General features: G+C 38.2%; 1 protein-coding gene and 1 non-coding gene across 2 annotated transcripts in view; one reads left to right on the top strand and one right to left on the bottom strand.

Annotated features, from left to right (window-relative positions):
- Positions 1-19,814, bottom strand: part of CNTN5 (contactin 5) — a 1,527,443-nt gene that overhangs the window by 802,515 nt on the left and 705,114 nt on the right. The gene's annotated exons all lie outside the window — the stretch shown is intronic.
- On the top strand, positions 6,831-6,902 carry TRNAC-ACA (transfer RNA cysteine (anticodon ACA)). Its single transcript has one exon. It is a non-coding gene; the product is annotated as a tRNA-Cys (tRNA).

Below are 19,814 nucleotides of genomic sequence, written 5' to 3'. Positions count from 1 at the left end.
TCCTATAGATTCTGCTCCATATAGGAGATAATATATCTTTTCTGGCAACTGTATTTCTTTGGGTTAGCACAGTGCCTTGCACAAATAGGCATTCAAATGTTTATTGAATTTACTAGAGGAAATTTTAAAGGAAAATTTTAGGGAAGGCCTCCCGCTGGTGGCTCAGTGGTAAAGAATTTACCTGTCAATGCAGGAGACAGGTTTGATCCCTGATCTGGGAAGATCCCAGCACAGAGAAAAATAGACAACTTTTAAGAATTAAAAAAAGTTAAGGAAAAATATTTCTAAGTATAGTTATATGCTTACATTTCTCTAATCTTAAGTTTTTATTATTTCTTTAACTGATCACTGTACTTAGTATTTTCTTCAGTGGAGTCACTATTTTTTAAATTGATAAACTCAAAGGCTCAGGAATGTGTTTTCTGATCCTTGAGTGTTCCCTGTTTATCTACACAATGAAAAATCAATTTGAGAGAGGCTAGCTTTCCACTGCTCGGCTTCTCCATGCCCACAGTTTGATATGCTACATATAGCTTTCCTGGGATTTCTGCCGGTACTAACTGCTGGGCCATCAGTCTTTAAAACTAGGCATGTAGTTAACTATATTAAGCATGACTTTATTTATTCATTTTATGTTTTTTGGTGGTAAAAACTCAAAGAAAATAAGGGAGATTTAAAATCCTTCTAAGTCATTAACTCATCACACAGAGAGTAAGATATTTCTCAAATTTCAAAAGAAGAGCATAAGATTTTTGCAGTATTAAAATACTGTATACATGCAAATCATGTCTATGTTTACTTTCATTTAATTATAAACTATTAAGGAATTTTAAAATGCATATTTTGAAATAGATACATAATTACAAAATACTATAAAAGAGATTGTAGCACTAATTATAGATCAGATAAACAAAGAGCATAAAGAGTTGCAATGATAATACTTAGTCTTGAGGACAGATCTTATGTTTAACAGTGGTGTGTTTCTAAAGCTAAATAAATCTTCTCAGCCATTAACCAGTATTATATTGCAGATTCACTTTCAACATTTGCAAAAAGATTGTGAATATTTATGTGCAAATGCACAATAGCTATAGATTAAATTTTCTCAGTTCCCTGAACTAATCTAACTGCATTTATTTTTTACTCTTGTATAGGTTTTTTAAAACTGAAAGAATATATGTATATATTTTAAACTATAAAACTCAATCTAATGAAAGACAAATTCATTTCTTGACCATTTTAGGTCAACTTCACAGAATTTAGAAACTAAAATTAAAATATTTTATTTATAGAGTTATTTAAATTTCATTCTGGTGCAAAGAAGTATAATAATAAAGAAAATATTTTATCATTAAAAAACCTTCAGTTTGAAAAGATGAAAAAGCTCTTAAGATAGATGGTGTATGGCTGTTGCATGGCATTGTGGATGTGCTTCATATCACTGAATTTTACACTAAAAAATGGTAAATTAGTGAATGGTTGCTTACTTAACCGCAATTTCAAAACCCTGCAAAAACACCAAATAAAATTTTTCATTACTTATCATGATGGTTAATTTCTTACTTATTCAGAAATAAAACTACCTTTTACTTTTATATCTGTAAAATTTAAGTTTTACAAATGAGACACATTTTTATATTTCTGTGATACATTTAGAATCTCTAATGGGCTATACTTATTTACTACTAGCAATATGTTAGGATCTATAAAAGTATTTTAAAATGTAAATAGTCTTGTGAATTTTTTTTTGCTTTGATCAAGAAAAAATCTCTGCCCTTAAGATTTTTGGTAGGGTTAGTTTTTATCACAAGTGGGACAAGTGGAGCAATGTCATGGCAAACATTCTACCCACATTCTGTACTTGTTTGCTTTTCCAGTTTTTGTTATTAATATAGACTATTCTATGAGTTCATGAGTCATAACTAAAATATACATTTAAAAAAATTAGATAATCTAGTTGCCATTTAGAATGCACAGTAAGTTAGATTCATTATTTCAGACTCTGACATCATGCACTAAGGTACAGTTAACCAGCTAATTCATGATCCAAAACCAGATATTCAAGAGTGAAAAGAAAAGCTATTAACAACTTCCCTGTATAACACATATAAACAAGAATATATGGTCACCTTATTTATGAGACATATTTTAGTAGAACTGATAACACTCAACTTTAGTTTCGGTCACTAAACTTTAGTTAGTTTTCTTAGTAAATCTCTGATTAAAAAGTAATAGCATGTTTTGATTGAAATTGTATGCTGAAGACATAGCTTCCTAGGTGGCTCAGTGGTAAAGAACCTGCCTGCCAATGCAGGAGACATGGGTTCAGTCCCTGGGTCAGGAAAATCCCGTGGAGGATGAAATGGCAACCCACTCCAGTGTTGTTCCCTGGAGAATTCCATGGTCAGAGGAGCCTGGTGGGCTATAGTCCATGGAGTCACAAAGAGTTGGACAGGACTTAGAGACTGAGCATGAACACATATATATGAGCTGAAGATAGAGATTTAAAAAATATTACCCCAGGAAATTCCCTGGCAATCCAGTGGTTGGGACTCCATGCTTCCACTCCAGGGGACATGGGTTGGATTCCTGGTCAAGGAACTAAGTCCCGATATGCCACATAGTGTGGCCAAAAAAATTAAGAAAAAATCCATTTCCTCTTCTGATGACAAAGAATTGTTAAGTATAATATCTGCTTCCATCAAGATTACAGAGCAGATGAAGATTAGACTCATGAAAAAGTGAGTGAAGAATCAAAAAGGTCAATATATTTGTCAAATAATTGGCACATGAAATCATTGCTCAGAAGTTCAAAGAAATGAAACCAATTCCACCCATCATGCCCCTACATTCAATTAGTTTACAATATAACAATTTCATGGGGATTATTGAATTATCAACTCTTGTTATTCTAAATTGGACTCTGTTGAGTTTAGGTTATTATGTGATACTATATTAAATGTTATAATTACAGATAAATATGATGTGGACTCTGTCGTTGAGTAAATTGTCTTCTAGCATAGAACACAGACACGTTAGCCAATAATGAACAAAGCAAGTGATAAATTTCTGCAGTTAAACTATGCATAGGGCACTACAGAGAAACTGTTAAATTTGCCTTTTCTTTCTGTCCTGATATTCATTTTACGAAACTGACTAATCCCCGTGCCTTCATTTTACAGATTTATTTATTCATATATTCTTTGGCTTGTCTTCATGAGTTAATAGTAAATGAATAAAATTAGAGAATGATACATTCATATTAGTACAGCTCAGCATATCAGGAAAAAGTTTCCTAGAGCTATAAGGATCCTAGGTCTACTTCCTAGGTTTTCAATGAAGAAAATAAGAGTTAAAATACATTTTCAAGGATAATTTAACAATAATCTTTACTGAAATTTATCTTCCAATTTTCCATCTATTCATGGAACTCAGCTTTATGGAAATTTCTTGAGTCCTCATGGAGGAAATGCATAAAGTATATGTGTTTTGTAAGTCTAAAATCATATAAAGAACAGCTATACCAAATATTAATTGAAAATATATAACCATCCTGTTTAGAATTACACTTTATATTATCTGTTCCATTTTTATGGCCTGATTCCAAAAACTGAGAGATGATCATATTTAAATGGAAAAATAAATAATGGATGAAAATATTTGATATAGGTACTTAGCATTTATATAAAAAGCAAGAACATAAAGATCTAATGCTTATATGAAAACTTGGAGTTACATCTAGTTAATATATTTGTATAAAAGTAAATTGTATAAAATTATAGGAAATTGTCTCACTTAAATTCATGTAAGAAGTTTGCTTCAACCAACAAAAAGTAGTGTTTCAAGTATATGTAATTTTATTGCTGGTCTTCTGAAACTATAAATTACATGCTATGTAACTATAATAGATTTTTATAATCATTTTATAGTTATACGGTGTAGAAAAAATTCAGGCAACATTTTTGACTCCATTTCAACGTTTTAAGCAAAATCTGGAGAGTTAAATGAAACCAGAAGCTTTACAATTAAGCAAACATAAAGCAAAAATTTACTTAGTTTCAGCCCTCCAACTTCTTTTTCTCAATTCTTTTTTTCCTTCAATATTATGCTGGTTGTTCTAGGTATGTTTTTCTTTAATATTTGATGTTACAATCAAAGGACATTTTTGATCTTTTTTGTTCCCAGTCCTCAACATTACTTTTCTTTCTGTTCCTTTGTCAGCTATCCTTATTTCTTGGTTCTTGTCTGCCTGATTTTATTCTTGCTTTACTTTTAGTGATTGCAATTGGCCTTCTGATCTTCTTGTTGATGGTATCTGTGAACATAACAGCTCTGGACTAATGACCTTAACCCAAACTCTGGATTTATTTGCTATTCAGCTTTCAAAGTTCCTAGAGGCTAGTCAGCTCTGATACCTTCCATTTCCTTGGATTCCAAATTTCTAACGTCAGTCTTTGTCTTGTCCCCGAGTCTAGAGCTCTCAGTTTATCCACTCCTCTTTTTAGCAATCAAGTGTTTACTCACGCGTCAACTTCTTCTCAGCATTACTATCTCCAAGACAAGAATTCTGTCTTATGCAGTTTGAAATTCTGTTGTCTTGGCAGAGTACCTTTCAAGTAACAGATGATAGTTGCTAAATAAAATAAAATTAAGATTGGCTGATTGAATGCATGGGATTCAAAACTGTGATTAACTGGACAAATATCTGGCAAAATTATAACATCTGTGTTTTGAGAAAAAAAAATATATTTCTTTCATTTTGTAAAGGCTGCATTTGAGATCCCAGGCTACAACATGGTCAATTCATGAAAGGATTCTTCTGATAAAAAGTATTTAAAAAAAAAAAAAAAAAACAAAAAACTAAAGAAGACAATATGAGTTTCATGACTATACATTAAAAATGTCATTCAATATACTAAGAAGAAAAATCACTATTTACATTGGACAATTGTACAGATGATGTGATGTGATTGTTAAGATTTCACAAGATAATAACTTTTAACCTCGTCTATCCAAAGCACCTGAACGTTGATGCTGTTTTAGGTATCTTGTATTTATTATCTGTAAACCTTACAACAACTCTGCGAGGGATATAATGCCTTTCACTCTATGGTATCAAAAGGGTTAAGTTACTGACATCGGGTCCACAATTGGTAAATAGGAGAATCTTTTCAGCACAAGTTCAACTGACCTCCCATGCGCTTTCTATCACATCTTGCTTCAGGTAGAAAGAATACTAGTCTTGGGGTTAGGAAACCTGGGTTTGAATCTCAGGTGTGCAATTTAGTAGCTTTATGACTTTGAACACTCAACTTGGCAATTATAAGCTCCCATTTCCTCATATGAGAAGTCTAAATAATATGATCTACTTCATACAGACTGAGAAAATATTAATGCAAGTGGCTGTTAGTATATTAGTGGGTTAATTTTATTATCTTGGAAGGCTGTGGCTCTGCAAAGTCCTTAAAAATGCAGAATGCAATAATCGGTGTGGATGATAATCCCTTTTGACTCTGGACTTCCCTGGTGGCTCAGAGAGTAAAGTGTCTGCCCACAATGTGGGAGACGCAGGTTCAATCCCTGGGTCAGGAAGATGCTCTGGAGAAGGCAATGGCAGCCCACTTCAGTACTCTTGCCTGCAAAATCCCATGGACAGAGGAGTATGGTAGGCTATACAATCCATGGGTTCGCAAAGAGTCGGACATGACTGAGCAACTTCACTTTCCTTTCCTTTCCTTTGCTCTCTCACATAGAATAAATTTCCCAAAACGCTCTTTATATTGAAGCAGGAAGTAGATGCCTACCCTCCAGGGTAAAGCAATTAGAGGTTCATTCCCTGCAGATCTAAACTCCAGGATGAGAACAGCAGGACAGTTCAGAGAGGGGGCTGGACCCCGCCCAGACCACATGCTTCTCATTCTCAGAGTCGGGAGACCTCCCAGACCACACATGTGCAGAGGGCTCCTTGGAGGTCAAGCCGAGCGGTGCTGAGGGCCGCGCTACTCAAAGGCCCCTGCACACAGCATCATCTCGGTAAGAGAAGCGTGCACCCACACAGGAGGCTCCTGAGATACACCAAATGTGGATCCAGGCAAATCAAAATGACTGGCCAAAGTAAACTCATAAAAAATGGCCCATAAAAGTAATTCAAACGGACTCAAGGATGTGACTCAGGGACTCTCTCTCTCCCTCTAAGCTCACCTATGTGTCCATTCACATGTATTGCATTCTTTTTCCTCAGAATAAATACTTTACTAATTTCACTACTTTCTGTCTCTGTGGGAATTCTTTTGTGCAGAACCAAATAGCCAGGGCCTGCTCACTGACCCCCAGTCTGGGGGCCAGGATTTGGGGCTCTCACTGTCCCAAACTGGCCTCAGTCTTGGGCCAGGGAACCAAAGCCCCACTTCAAGCTGCTGCAAGCTGAGGCCACCTAAGATCATTACTGTAGGGTAACAGAAGTCTATATCCATATTTGTCAATGTTTGCTTGAAGTTATGGCAACACAAGATACAAAACTGCCATCCTGGATCACTGCCTACAAATATGACTTTCTTGTCTACAGTGCTGCTTCCTACTCAGACAGAGCTGTAAGAATAATGCCAGAGAAAGGAGGCACTCCTTGCAGTGAAAATATGTATATTTGTGTCCACATTTTTTTCAGTTACATGGGTTGATTATACTATACATTAATCATGAAAGAGTTGAAATTGGCAGATTCATAACTATTGAACAGGACTGCTGTTTAAATATAGTTTTACTTTAAATAAATTGAATGAAAGTCTTTTCTCCACTATATATTTACTCTCAACTACAGACTCTATTGGACTTCCCTGGTAGCTCAGACGGTAAAGTGTCTGCCTACAATGTAGAAGACCCAGGTTCAATCCCTGGGTTGGGAAGATCCTTTGGGGAAAGAAACGGCAACCCACTCCAGTACTCTTGACTGGAAAATCCCATGGACAGAGGAGCATGGTAGGCTATAGTCCACGGGGTCGCAAAAAGTCAGACACGACTGAGTGACATCACTTTCACTTTCACAGACGCTATTAACAGGATGCTTAGAGAAAGGCAAAGAAATAGAGGAAAACAACAGAATGGGAAAGACTAGAGATCTTCAAGAAAATTAGACATACCAAGGGAACATTTCATGCAAAGATGGGCTCGATAAAGGACAGAAATGGTATGGACCTAACAGAAACAGAAGATATTAAGAAGAGGTGGCAAGAATACATAGAAGAACTGTACAAAAGAGATCTTCATGACCCAGATAATCATGATGGTGTGATCACTCACTGAGAGCCAGACATCCTGGAATGTGAAGTCAAGCGGGCCTTAGAAAGCATCACTACAAACAAAGCTAGTAGAGGTGACTGAATTCCAGTTGAGCTATTTCAAATCCTGAAAGATGATGCTGTGAAGGTGCTGCATTCAATATGCCAGCAAATTTGGAAAACTCAGCAGTGGCTGCAGGACTGGAAAATGTCAGTATTCATTCTAATCCCAAAGAAAGGCAGTGGCAAAGAACGCTCAAGCTACTGCACAATTGCACTCATCTCACACGCTAGTAAAGTAATGCTCAAAATTCTCCAAGCCAGGCTTCAGCAATACATGAACCATGAACTTCCAGATGTTCAAGCTGGTTTTAGAAAAGGCAGAGGAACCAGAGATCAAATTGCCAACATCTGCTAGATCATTGAAAAAGCAAGAGAGTTCCAGAAAAAAAATTTATTTTTGCTTTATTGACTATGCCAAAGCCTTCAACTGTATGGATCACAATAAACTGTGGAAAATTCTGAAAGAGATGGGAATAACAGATCACCTGACCTGACTCTTGAGAAACCTATATGCAGGTCAGGAAGCAACAGTTAGAACTGGACATGGAACAACAGACTGACTCCAAATGGGAAAAGGAGTAGGTTAAGGTTGCATATTGTCACCCTGCTTATTTAACTTATACGCAGAGTACATCATGAGAAATGCTGGGCTGGAAGAAGCACAAGCTGGAATCAAGATTGCCAGGAGAAATAGCAATAACCTCAGATATGCAGATGCCAACACCTTTATGGTAGAGAGTGAAGGGGAACTAAAAAGCCTCTTGATGAAGGTGAAAGAGGAGAGTGAAAAAGTTATCTTAAAGCTCAACATTCATAAAACTAAGATCATGGCATCTGATTCCATCACTTCATGGGAAATAGATGGGGAAACAGTGTAAACAGTGTTTATTTTTGGGGGGCTCCAAAATCATTGTAGATGGTGATTGCAGCCATGAAATTTAAAGATGCTTACTCTCTGGAAGGAAAGTTATGACCAACCTAGACAGCATATTACAAAGCAGAGACATTACTTTTCCAACAAAGGTCTGTCTAGTCAAGGCTATGGTTTTTCCAGTAGTCATGTATGGATATGAGAGTTGGACTGTGAAGAAAGCTGATCATCAAAGAATTGATGCTTTTGAACTGTGGTGTTGGAGAAGACTCTTGAGAGTCCCTTGGACTGCGAGGAGATCCAACCAGTCCATCCTAAAGGAGATCAGTCCTGGGTGTTCACTGCAAGGACTGATGCTGAAGCTGAAACTCCAATACTTTGACCACCTCATGCGAAGAGTTGACTCACTGGAAAAGACCCTGATTGTTGGCCCTTTAATGGACTGGAACCTGGTGGTCTGGAGTCGACGATAAAAAAGTAAGAGAGAGAAAGAGGCTGATACCCCCTGGTTTATGCGGAAAGACAATAGAGTCCTGTTCTTAGGGCTGGCGCTGCTGCACATAGGCACAGGCGCCCTCTCGAGTGGGTGAAGACGCAGTGCACCTTCTCAAGTGGGTCCTAGAAGCCCAGGCAAGAAAGTGAGCTCAGCGGGCCTCCGCGCTCCAAGGAATTAGCCAGAAATAGAGAGAGAGCGAGAGCGAGAGCGAGAGAGAGAGAGAGAGAGAGAGAGAGAGAGAGAGAGAGAGAGAGAGAGAGAGAAGGAATAGAAAGAAAGAAAGAAAGACACGGGGACCAAAGCTCTGATGGAGCAAAGGTGTTTTAATCAACATGGAGTGGGCATATATACTGTCTTACAAGGTGGTTATGCTCAGCAAAGACAAAGATTGAAGTTCCAGACTTACAAAAGGTAAGACATCCCTATCAAAGAGAGAGTTGCAAACAATCACCTTTTCATAAGAAGGAAGAGGGTACTTATCACTGTAATGAGAAATGCCTGGATTCCTCAGCCCAGGAAAGGCATGCCTCTCCTCTTAATTCCTGAATATTCAGGAATCAATAAGGGCCAGAGGGTTCCTGACAGATCCAAAACAGCACGCAGGAAGCCTCTTGTTAAATGCTTCCTGACACCTGATGCTGGGAGGGATTGGGGGCAGGAGGAGAAGGGGACAACAGAGGATGAGATGACTGAATGGCATCACCGACTCGACGGACATGGGGTTGAGTAAACTCTGAGAGTTGGTGATGGACAGGGAGGCCTGGCATGCTGCGATTCATGGGGTCTCAAAGAGTCGGACACGACTGAGTGGCTGAACTGAACTGAACTAGAGAATATGAGGGGCTACTCTGGAGGCTTAGTGTTAAAGAATTGCCTGTGATGCAGGAGCCACAGGAGACGTGGGTTCGATTGGAAAGATTCCCTGGAGGAGGGCATTGCATCCCACTCTAGTATTCTTGCCTGGAGAATTCATGGACAGAGGAATCTGGAGAGCTACAGTCCATGGAGTCACAAAGAGTTGGGCAATATCGAAGTGACTTCGCATGCAAAGAATCTGAAATTTTATTTAATTTATAGCAAATTTTATTTAATATTTAACTTTTCTATACTGCCAGATAAATATAAGAAGTGTTAAGATTGTCTATATATATTTAGTAAGATATGTCTCCCTTGAGTCAACTTGATAAACTATAGTTGTATCTATTTTACTCAGATGAATTATGTCTGTATTTGGGATCTCTATTGGTGGGTTTAAACAGCTTTTGGAATGTATCTGTAATGAACCAACTGTGCTATTTAAGTGAAATATGGTATAATTCAGTATTCGTTTGGTATGGTTATTATGGGTTAGAGAACTCCTGTGATAGGAAATACTGTGAATGTGAAGAGCTGGCTGTTTAATTTCATAATGCATCTGAAGGATACATATTCAAATATGATTTCTGATGTAAAAAAATTATAGAAGCATCTATAGGAAAATGGTCGTCTGCACTGTGTCTGCTTGCACCTTGAAAAATAAAAATATAAAATATTTCACATTGTTATAGCAGACATGTAGTTAGGCACGAGCAGAGAAAAATCACACATCTTGAAAACACCAGGGGTCCGCAGGCAGACAAAGAAAAGCAGAAACCTTCAGACTGACAGGAAACCACACATTTTGGGCAAAGAAAGGTGGCGAAAGGCAGGAATTTTATGCATCCTAATGTAACCTGTTGCTCATTATGCTCTCATTACAATAATACTAGCCTTAAAAGTAGCCATCATGCACGGAGCCATGACTCCTTCTGACCTAAGCTAAATAAGGACAAAAATCCCCAAATCTGGGAAGTCAACCCCGAAACTCCTCCTTCCTCAGTGAGTATTCCACCCCTTCATTTGAATGCCCTTCATAATCTGCTTGCCAAAGAAATGCAGGGCGGCATTTCCTCACCTGTCTGTCCACTCTCCCTTTGAGAGTGTATCCTTGCTTAAATAAAACTTTACTTTCTTAACCTCTCTGCTTACCTCTGAATTCTTTTACAGCAAAGAAAGAAGCTTAAATTCACCAGGGACAACATCATCCTAAAAAATGCAAGAAAAAGCCTTATAGTTTGATCACTCATCACATAGCCACAGAGGTTCAGATTATTGGCCCAAGATGACAGAGTAGGAAGATTTAGGATCTTCCTAAAGAAAATTATAACTACTTGCAGGGCAATTGTTGGTGAGGCAGATCTGAGAGTAACAGAAAAGATCATCTACAACTAAAGATAAAATGGCTGATTAATTTCAATGTATGGCAAAAACCACTACAATACTACAAAGAAATTAGCCTCCAATTAAAATCAATAAACTTTTTTTTTTTTTTTTTTTTTAAAAGAAGGAAAAACAACAAGACAGGAGGAGCTTGTCAAGATAGGTATACTCAATACCTATACCCTGTGTTGGAGGTGTGGTGGTTTAGTCGCTAAGTCGTGCCTGAGTCTTGCAACCTCAGGGACTGGAGCCTGGTGGGTGACGCCCAAATGGGAGGATAATTACACTCGCAGAGGTTCTCCGGGTGAGTGAGGGGCCCGACCCTACGTCAAGCTCCCCAGACCAGAGGTCCTGCACTGAAAAGATGAGCCTTCGGAATAAACGCTTTTAAGGTCAGAGTCTTAAAAGCCAGAGGGAGGAGGGAGATAAAACTGCCTGGGGCCTTGGCTGGTAACTGTGAGCGCTCCTGGCCCAGGGCCCCTCTCCTCTAGAGCAAAGGCCACTGCTGTTATCGCCAAGGAGAAGGCACACGTGGGCAGGACTGAGCTGGCTCGGATCCAGCGCTGCATTTGAACAGGATGAGGGTGGCTTTTGCTGGTAGGTGCTCACAGCAGATCAGGAGCTGTTTTGAGTTCTGATGGGCACGCTGGGAAATAAATGAGGGAGGTGAAGAAGTACACACGTGTGGCTACAGAGCAAATGACCCGAGGGAATGAAATGTACAGTGTGGGAAATATAGTTAACTACATAATTTTTGTATAGTGATATAACTAGACTTCTTGAAGTGATCATTTTGAAATGTGTAGAAATATGGAATCTCTTTGTTGTGCAACAGTAACTAAGATAGTGTTGTAGGTCACTGATACTTCAAAAACACACAAGCAAACAAACTCATAGAACAAGAGATCTGACTTGTGGTTACCAGAGGCAAGGCATGTGGAAAAGGAGAGTTGGAAGAAGACAGTCAAAAAGTACGAGCTTCCAGTTACAAGATGTATATGCGCTAGGGATGTAATGTACAACCTGACCAGTATAGTTAATGATGCTGAACACTAAATATTAATATGTTAAATTGGTTAAGAGAGTAAATCCAAAAAGTTCTCATCATAAAGAAACACAATTTTCTCTTTCTTTGATTTTGTATCTATATGAGATGATGGATATTGTGATAATCATTTCATGATACATGGAAGCCAAATCATTATTCTGTACACCTTAAACTTTTACAGTGCTTTATGGCAATTATATCTCAATAAAATGGCAGGGAAAGTAAAGAACCAAGGAGGTCCAACCACAGTAATAAGTAGTTTCAATCATGAGCTTATGTGTGCCCTCTCCCTGTGTTTCTGTAGGTATAGGATTCTATTTCTTTATTGCTCTTTAATGACTGCTTCTTTATTTCTCAAACCATTATTTCCACCTCCATGCTATACACTGACATTGGGAAAACCTCTTAGATCTGCTCCCATTATCTGAAACATTTAATGAAGACCATCTAATGGGCTTCCCAGGTGGCTCAGTGGTAAAGAATCTGCCTGCCAATACAGGTGACACAGGAGACGTGGGTTTGATACTTGGGTCAGGAAGATCCCCTGGAGTAGAAATGGTAATCTGCTCCAGTATTCTTGCTGGGATAGGCCCATGGACAGAGGAACCTGGCAGGCCACAGTCCATGGACACAGCTGAGTGACAGAGCACGCGTGCAAACTAAACCTACTGTCTTTCATTGTAACTCTCCATCTGCCTTCCATCATTTCCTAACAAGTAGCCACTGGAACTCCTGCTTTACTGAATGTCAGGTATTATCACTTTTCCTTGTAGTTCTTTTCACCTCATAGCCAGAACCATATACTTTACTTTCATCTGGTAATAAAACAAGTATCACTGACTTCTCACAGAGACCCACTTCCCAGATTAATGGTCTTATCTCTTATATACCAGTTTTTCTTCTAAACCCCTTACTGTGTTAAATTTTGTCCCCAGTCCTTGAACCTGACTACAGCACTCTCTGGTGAAATAAGATATATTTTAGGAATTGTTTGCACCTTCTTCCATCAATTATTCCTCATCATGTTATCATCTTACCCAAGACTGGTCCTAAATTTTGTCATAGGTTTGAGCATCTATAGCTGGATGAGAAATAACACCAGCCATAGAGAATAGTTTGCGTTAGGATAAAAATTAGATCACTATATAAGTGAAATTTTCTAACTGACAGGTTAATCATTAATAAAAGTCCCAGAGTCTTAGTATTTTAGTTTCTTGGAAAGAAGAGATTTAATATTTGTTTATAACATTTCTGAGTGTCAAATATCATGGTAAGTGGTTTGCGCACATTGGAATGCAGAATGAAGTGTTTAAACGTTAGAATAAGACTGCCTAAGCTCTTCCACTCACCATCATTATAGTATTGAATGAGTAACAAAATGTAAATTACTTTATTTGTATTAAAATGGTAACAGTATGATTTGCTGTGTAAGGATGTTATGTGGATAAACAAAATAACACATTTGAGTCAGTGCACACAGTGCCGAGCCCACAGTACATAATATGTAATTATTAACTCTTATCTCACTTAGTCTTTCCAATAACCACAGAAAAAGGAAAATGGCAATCTGTAAAAAGAAAGTCCTTAAAGTCCTTAAAGGACAATGAGAAAACAGCAAAACCAGAATCTTAATATTGTTATTTTATTTCAAAGCCTATGTTCTTTCCGCTCTAATCTTATACCCAGTATGGATGCTATTTCTACAACAATTCTGAGAGATGATGACACACATCCAGTCTCAACAATCTAAAATTCTAAGTGGAGAGCCCTGAAAGTCTGTCCCTAAATTTCACATGCTGCATTAGCTTGAGACAGGATATAACTATCAACTATTCAATTACCTCCCCTTTTCTCTAACAATCAATTTCTAATTTTCTACTTGGATTGTCCTTAACTCCCATATGTTCCATGGTACCCTGAATACAATCATTAGATTAAGCAACACCTTAACCTTAAGGGATTAGACCTGATAGACAGAATGCCTGAAGAACTATGAATGAAGGTTTGTAACAATGTACAGGAGGCAGTGATCAAGACCATCCCCAAGAAAAAGAAATGCAAAAAGGCAAAATGGTTGTCTGAGGAGGTCTTACAAATAGTTGAGAATAGAAGAGAAGCAAAAGACAAAGGAGTAAAGGAAAGATATACCCATTTGAATGTAGAGTTCCAAAGATTAGCAAGGAGAGATAAGAAAGCTTTCTTCAGTGATCAATGCAAAGAAACAGAGGAAAACAGAATGGGAAAGACTAGAGACCTCTTCAAGAAAATTAGAGGTAGCAAGGGAAATTTTCATGAAAAGATGGGTTTGATAAAGGACAGAAATGGTATGAACCTAACAGAAGCAGAAGATATTAAGAGGAGGTGGCAAGAATACACAGAAGAACTATACAAAAAAATATCTTCACAACCCAGATAATCACAATGGTGTGATCACGCACCTAGAGCCAGACATCCTGGAATGTGAAGTCAAGTAGGCCTTAAGAAGCATCAGTATGAACAAAGCTACTGGAGATGATGGAATTCCAACTGAGTTATTTCAAATCCCAAAAGATGATGCTGTGAAAGTGCTGCCAGCAAATTTGAAAAACTCAGCAGTGGCCACAGGACTGGAAAAGGTCAGTTTTCATTCCAATCCCAAAGAAAGGCAATGCCAGAGAATGCTCAAACTACCGCACAATTGCACTCATCTCACACGCTAGTAAAGTAATGCTCAAAATTCTCCAAGCCAGGCTTCAACAGTATGTGAACCATAAACTTCCAGATGTTCAACTGGATTTAGAAAAGGCAGAGTAATCAGAGATCAAACTGCCCAACACCCTTTGGATCATCAAAAAAGCAAGAGAGTTCTAGAAAAACACCTACTTCTGCTTTATTGGCTATGCCAAAGCCTTTGACTGTGTGGATCAAAACAAACTGTGGAAAATTCTTCAAGAGATGGGAATGCCAGACAACCTGACCTGCTTCCTGAGAAATCTGTATGCAGGTCAGGAAGCAACAGTTAGAACTGGACATGGAAAAACAGACTGATTCCAAATCAGGAAGGGAGTACATCAAGGCTGTATATGGTCACCCTGCTTATTTATCATATATGCAGAGTACATCATGAGAAATGTTGGACTGGTTGAAGCACAAGCTGGAATCAAAATTGCAGGGAGAAATATCAATAACCTCAGATATGCGTGTGACACCACCCTTATGGCAGAAAGCAAAGAAGAACTAAAGAGTCTCTTGACGAAAGTGAGAGGACAGTGAAAAAATTGGCTTAAAACTCAACATTTAGAAAACTAAGATCATGGCATCTGGTCCCATCACTTCATGGCAAATAGATATGGAAACAGTGGAAACAGTTACAAATGTTATTTTTCTGGGCTTCAAAATCACTGCACATGGAACTGCAGCCATGAAATTAAAAGATGTTTGCTCCTTGGAAGAAAAGTTATGACCAACCTAGACAACATATTAAAAAGCAGAGACGAGACTTTGCCAACAAAAGTCCGTGTAGTCAAAGCTGTGGTTTTTCCAATATTCATGTATGCATGCGAGAGTTGGACTATAAAGAAAGCTGAGCACTGAAGAATCTATGCTTTTTAACTGTGGTATTGGAGAAGACTTTTTTTTTTTTAACAGTGATCAAATCAGAGAATTTAATAGTGATAAAATACAGTCTATTTTCCATAGTCAAATTTTATCAGCTGCCTCTATAATATCCTTTGTAGCCATTTTCTGTTTCCCCCAATCTAGAATTCAGTACAGGAAGCATAATGCATTTCCTTTCATTTTCATGGCTCTCTTCTACTTTATTTTTTTTTATTTTTTCATTTATTTATATTAGTTGGAGGCTAATTACTTTACAATATTGTAGTGGTTTCTGCCATACATTGATATGAATCAGCCATGGATTTACATGTGTTCCCTATCCCGATCCCCCCTCCCACATCCCTCCCCATTGCATCCCCTGGGTCATCCTAGTGCACCAGCCCTGAGAACTTGTCTCATGCATCCAACCTGAACTGGCGATCTGTTTCACAATTGATAATATACATGTTTCAATGCTATTCTCTCAGATCATCCCACCCTCGCCTTCTCCCACAGAGTCCAAAAGTCTGTTCTATACATCTGTGTCTCTTTTGCTGTCTTGATAGTCCCTTGGAGAGCAAGGAGATCCCACCAGTGCATTGTAAAGGAAATCGGTCTTGAATAGTCATTGGAAGGACTGATGTTGAAGCTGAAAGTCCAATACTTTGGCCACCTAATATGAAGAACTGACTTATTGAAAAAGACCCTGATGCTGGGAAAGATTGCAGGTGGGAGGAGAAGGGGTCGCCAGAGGATGAGATGGTTGGATGGCATCACAAACTCAACAGATGTGAGTCTGAGTAAACTCCGGGAGTTGCTGATGGACAGGGAGGCCTGCGGGGCTGCAGTCAATGGGGTTGCAAAGAGTTGGATGCAACTGAGAGACTAAACTGAACTGATAACCTTATAAAAGAAAAAAGTAACCTAGACAGTTGGGATCTTTCTCATCTGTACAGATGTTACTATAATCACTGGTATCATGAGAAGCTCTTAGTAAGATGTGCAGCCTAATTGCTTACCATTCATCTCTTTGAGTCTATGTATTCCTCTTAATTCTACTGTTTGTATTCTTCTCTCAAATACAAATGGAATAGATTCTTCATATTGTATCATTTCAGGTAAACCAGTGATAAGAATGTCTACCTGAAATGTTCTATAGCTACACTAGACATATAATAAATGTCTGCCTTTACTGATCCCATTATTAGATTTCTGCTATTAAATACCTTTGTCAGACCAAATCTGTAGCAAGATGCTTACCTAGACTCAATTAACTGCCATTTGGATGAATACTGATCCCTTGATTCCTCTCTATTATCCTGGTACATGAAAAACTTCAGCTTTGAATTTAGGCAGAACTTGATTTAAACAGCTTTCTATAAGATTTGAACACGGTTAAGTCACATACTGGTCTTCCCTGGTAGCTCAAAGGGTAAAGAATCTGCCTGCAATGCATGAGACCTGGGTTCAATCCCTGGGTTGGGTAGATCCCCTGGAGGAGGGCATGACAACCCACTCCAGTATTCTTGCCTGGAGAATCCCATGGACAGAGGAGCCTGGCAGGCTACAGTCCATGGGGTCACAAAGAGTTGGACGTGATTGAGCAACTAAGCACAGATACTGGGGTCTCGAAGAGTCTTACACAACTTCATGGCTGAACAACAACAAAATCAAGTTTCATACTGATGCTCCTAAGATTGTGATGCTTATACAATATGAGGTGAATGATCTAATGTGTGTCTATCACACACGATATCTTTTTTAAAATAATATTATTTCTGTATTCATTATGTTTATTTTTGGCCATGCTGGGTGTTTGTTGCTGCCCGGGACTTTCTCTAGCTGTGGTGAGTGGGGACTCCTCTCGAGTTGCAGTGTGAGGGCTTCACACTGCAGTGGCTTCTGTGGCTGCAGAGCACGGACTCTAGGGCACATGGGCTTCAGGGCTGTGGCCCCTAGGCCGCAGAGCGCAGGCTCATGGCTGTGGCCCCCCCACCCCCCAGGCCGCTGTGGCCTCCCCCTCCCCCCCAGGCCGCAGAGCGCAGGCTCACGGCCGTGGCCCCCCAGGCTCAGTTGCTCCGCGGCATGAGAATCTTCCTGGACCACGGGTTGAAACCGAGTCTCCTACATTGGCAGGTGGATTCTTTAACATTGAGCTCACAGGAAAGCTGCCACATGGTACATCTTTAATGATACTTCCATATTATTGAAGATAAACAATGGACAATTGGATTTTTCTTCATACACACTTCTTTTCTGGGTGCTTCATCTGATGTGGATTTTTCCATAGCAATATTTATATTTTACTTTAATCTAATCTTGAAGTTTTAGAATATTGCAAGATTGACAAGATTTCTGTGACTTACTGATTTCTCCTTTCTTTGGCGTGACCTTAACCCAACACTACTTGAGCCAGTGTAGAATTGTGATTTGATGGCTAATAATAAATAGATCGTCAGTACCTTTGAGTACAATCCCACAGCTAGATAAAAAACGTCTAAGGAATAAACATGGGAAACCCTGGGGTTGTAGAGGCATTACAAGCACACATCTACAGAGGTGATGGATAGCCTGCCAGAAATTAGCATTTCTGGAACATTTAATGTCTTTTAATACCCATTTCTATATAGAATTGTATGTCCAAGACAATTCCTTTCAAAAAATATTCCAAAGTTCTTACTAAAACACTTTAATGGCATTGACTAAAATTTCTGCATTAGATTCACATGGAGAAAGCAGATTCCTTTCCAAATGGACACACTTTTTTTTAAACTTCTAATCTAAAAGACTGTGTTTCTACAGAAACAAAAATAGTTGTTATATACTCCTCTTAAATATTGCTTTGATGCTGTTTGTTTTTCAACATATCCTCCACATTTCATAAACATATCCTAAACATTTCTTTACAGATAACTGAGCATTTTAGGGGAAGAAAAGGCCTAAGACCTCAAAGTCACAAAGAATAAATCCCTTAAAGATACCAGTATTGTAACACAAGGCCAGCTTGCATAAATATGAATAAGCAAAGGGTAAGAGAACAAAAGTTTGAATTCCACCTGGATTTTCATACGTTCATTGATCCAAACAAATCCATTCTAAGCTATTTGCATCATCTGTCACACTAATGTCAAGTCTGGGAAGGAAGGTGGACATTTGGGAATAATCATGTGAAACTGGCATAGAAAGGTGAAGGGCAGGCTTTAGAAATGGAACTGTATACTTATCAGTGAGGAAGGAGAATAGCATTGAAACTAATTTTAGCAGGTCATAATACAATCCTTATTCCCACTGCAAGGCTAGATATTCCTACACTTCTATGATCTCCACTTAATGAATACGTATAGCTATTGTCTTGAGGCTTAAAACTCACAAAGAAGCACAGTGTTCTCATCATAATAATCTGCACACATATATGAATGAGGAAATGGAAAGTTTAGTTCACTAGGGCTACTGTGACAAAGAACTACACACTAGGTGGCTTACACAACAGAAGTGTAATCTCTTACTCTTCTGGAAGCTAGAAGTCTGACGTGTGGACTGTGTGGTTCTTCCTGAGGTCTGCGAGAGAAGTGCACGTTCCACACTTCGCTCCTTGGTTTGTAGATGGCGATCTTCTCTTCACTATAGTATCATTATCCTATGGATAAGGTTTTTAACTGGGATAACCAGAAATTATCTCTGATCAGTATAATCTCCTCTGCTTCTTCTGGTCCTTTTGTTGGAACTTCAGCTGTGTTCTTGGCTCAGCTCACTCTCGTGGTCGAAAAGTATAAATATTGTACATTCCCTTTAAACATTTCCCTTCAATTCAGTAAGCTGACAAGTTTCAATTTTACTTCTATCAACTATATCTATTTTCCAACAAAAATATATTTTGGTTCTGATTAATATTACTAGACAAAGTAAATAATCATAAAGGAAACTAGAGGTGAATATACAAAATCAGGCTTTCAAATTTATTGTACAAAACATATAGTCCTCTAAGAATTTGCATGGCAAAAACCACTACAATATTGTAAAGTAATTAGCGTCCAATTAAAATAAATAAATTTTTTTAAAAATTAAAAAAATTTTTATCTCTATCTCATAATAATTATCTTGCCTACATCTCTTCACTTATCTGCTTAGATTCATATCTATTACTAGATTCTTGAGAACTTGCACTTCATTTGATAAATTCAAAATTTCTATAGTATAATGATTATGTGGTAGTGGTGGTGGTTTAGTCACTCAGCCATGTCTGACTCT

The sequence above is a fragment of the Muntiacus reevesi genome, chromosome 9 (genome assembly GCF_963930625.1).
Source record: "Muntiacus reevesi chromosome 9, mMunRee1.1, whole genome shotgun sequence".
NCBI lineage: Eukaryota > Metazoa > Chordata > Mammalia > Artiodactyla > Cervidae > Muntiacus > Muntiacus reevesi.
This window is presented reverse-complemented; position numbering and strand designations above follow the sequence as displayed.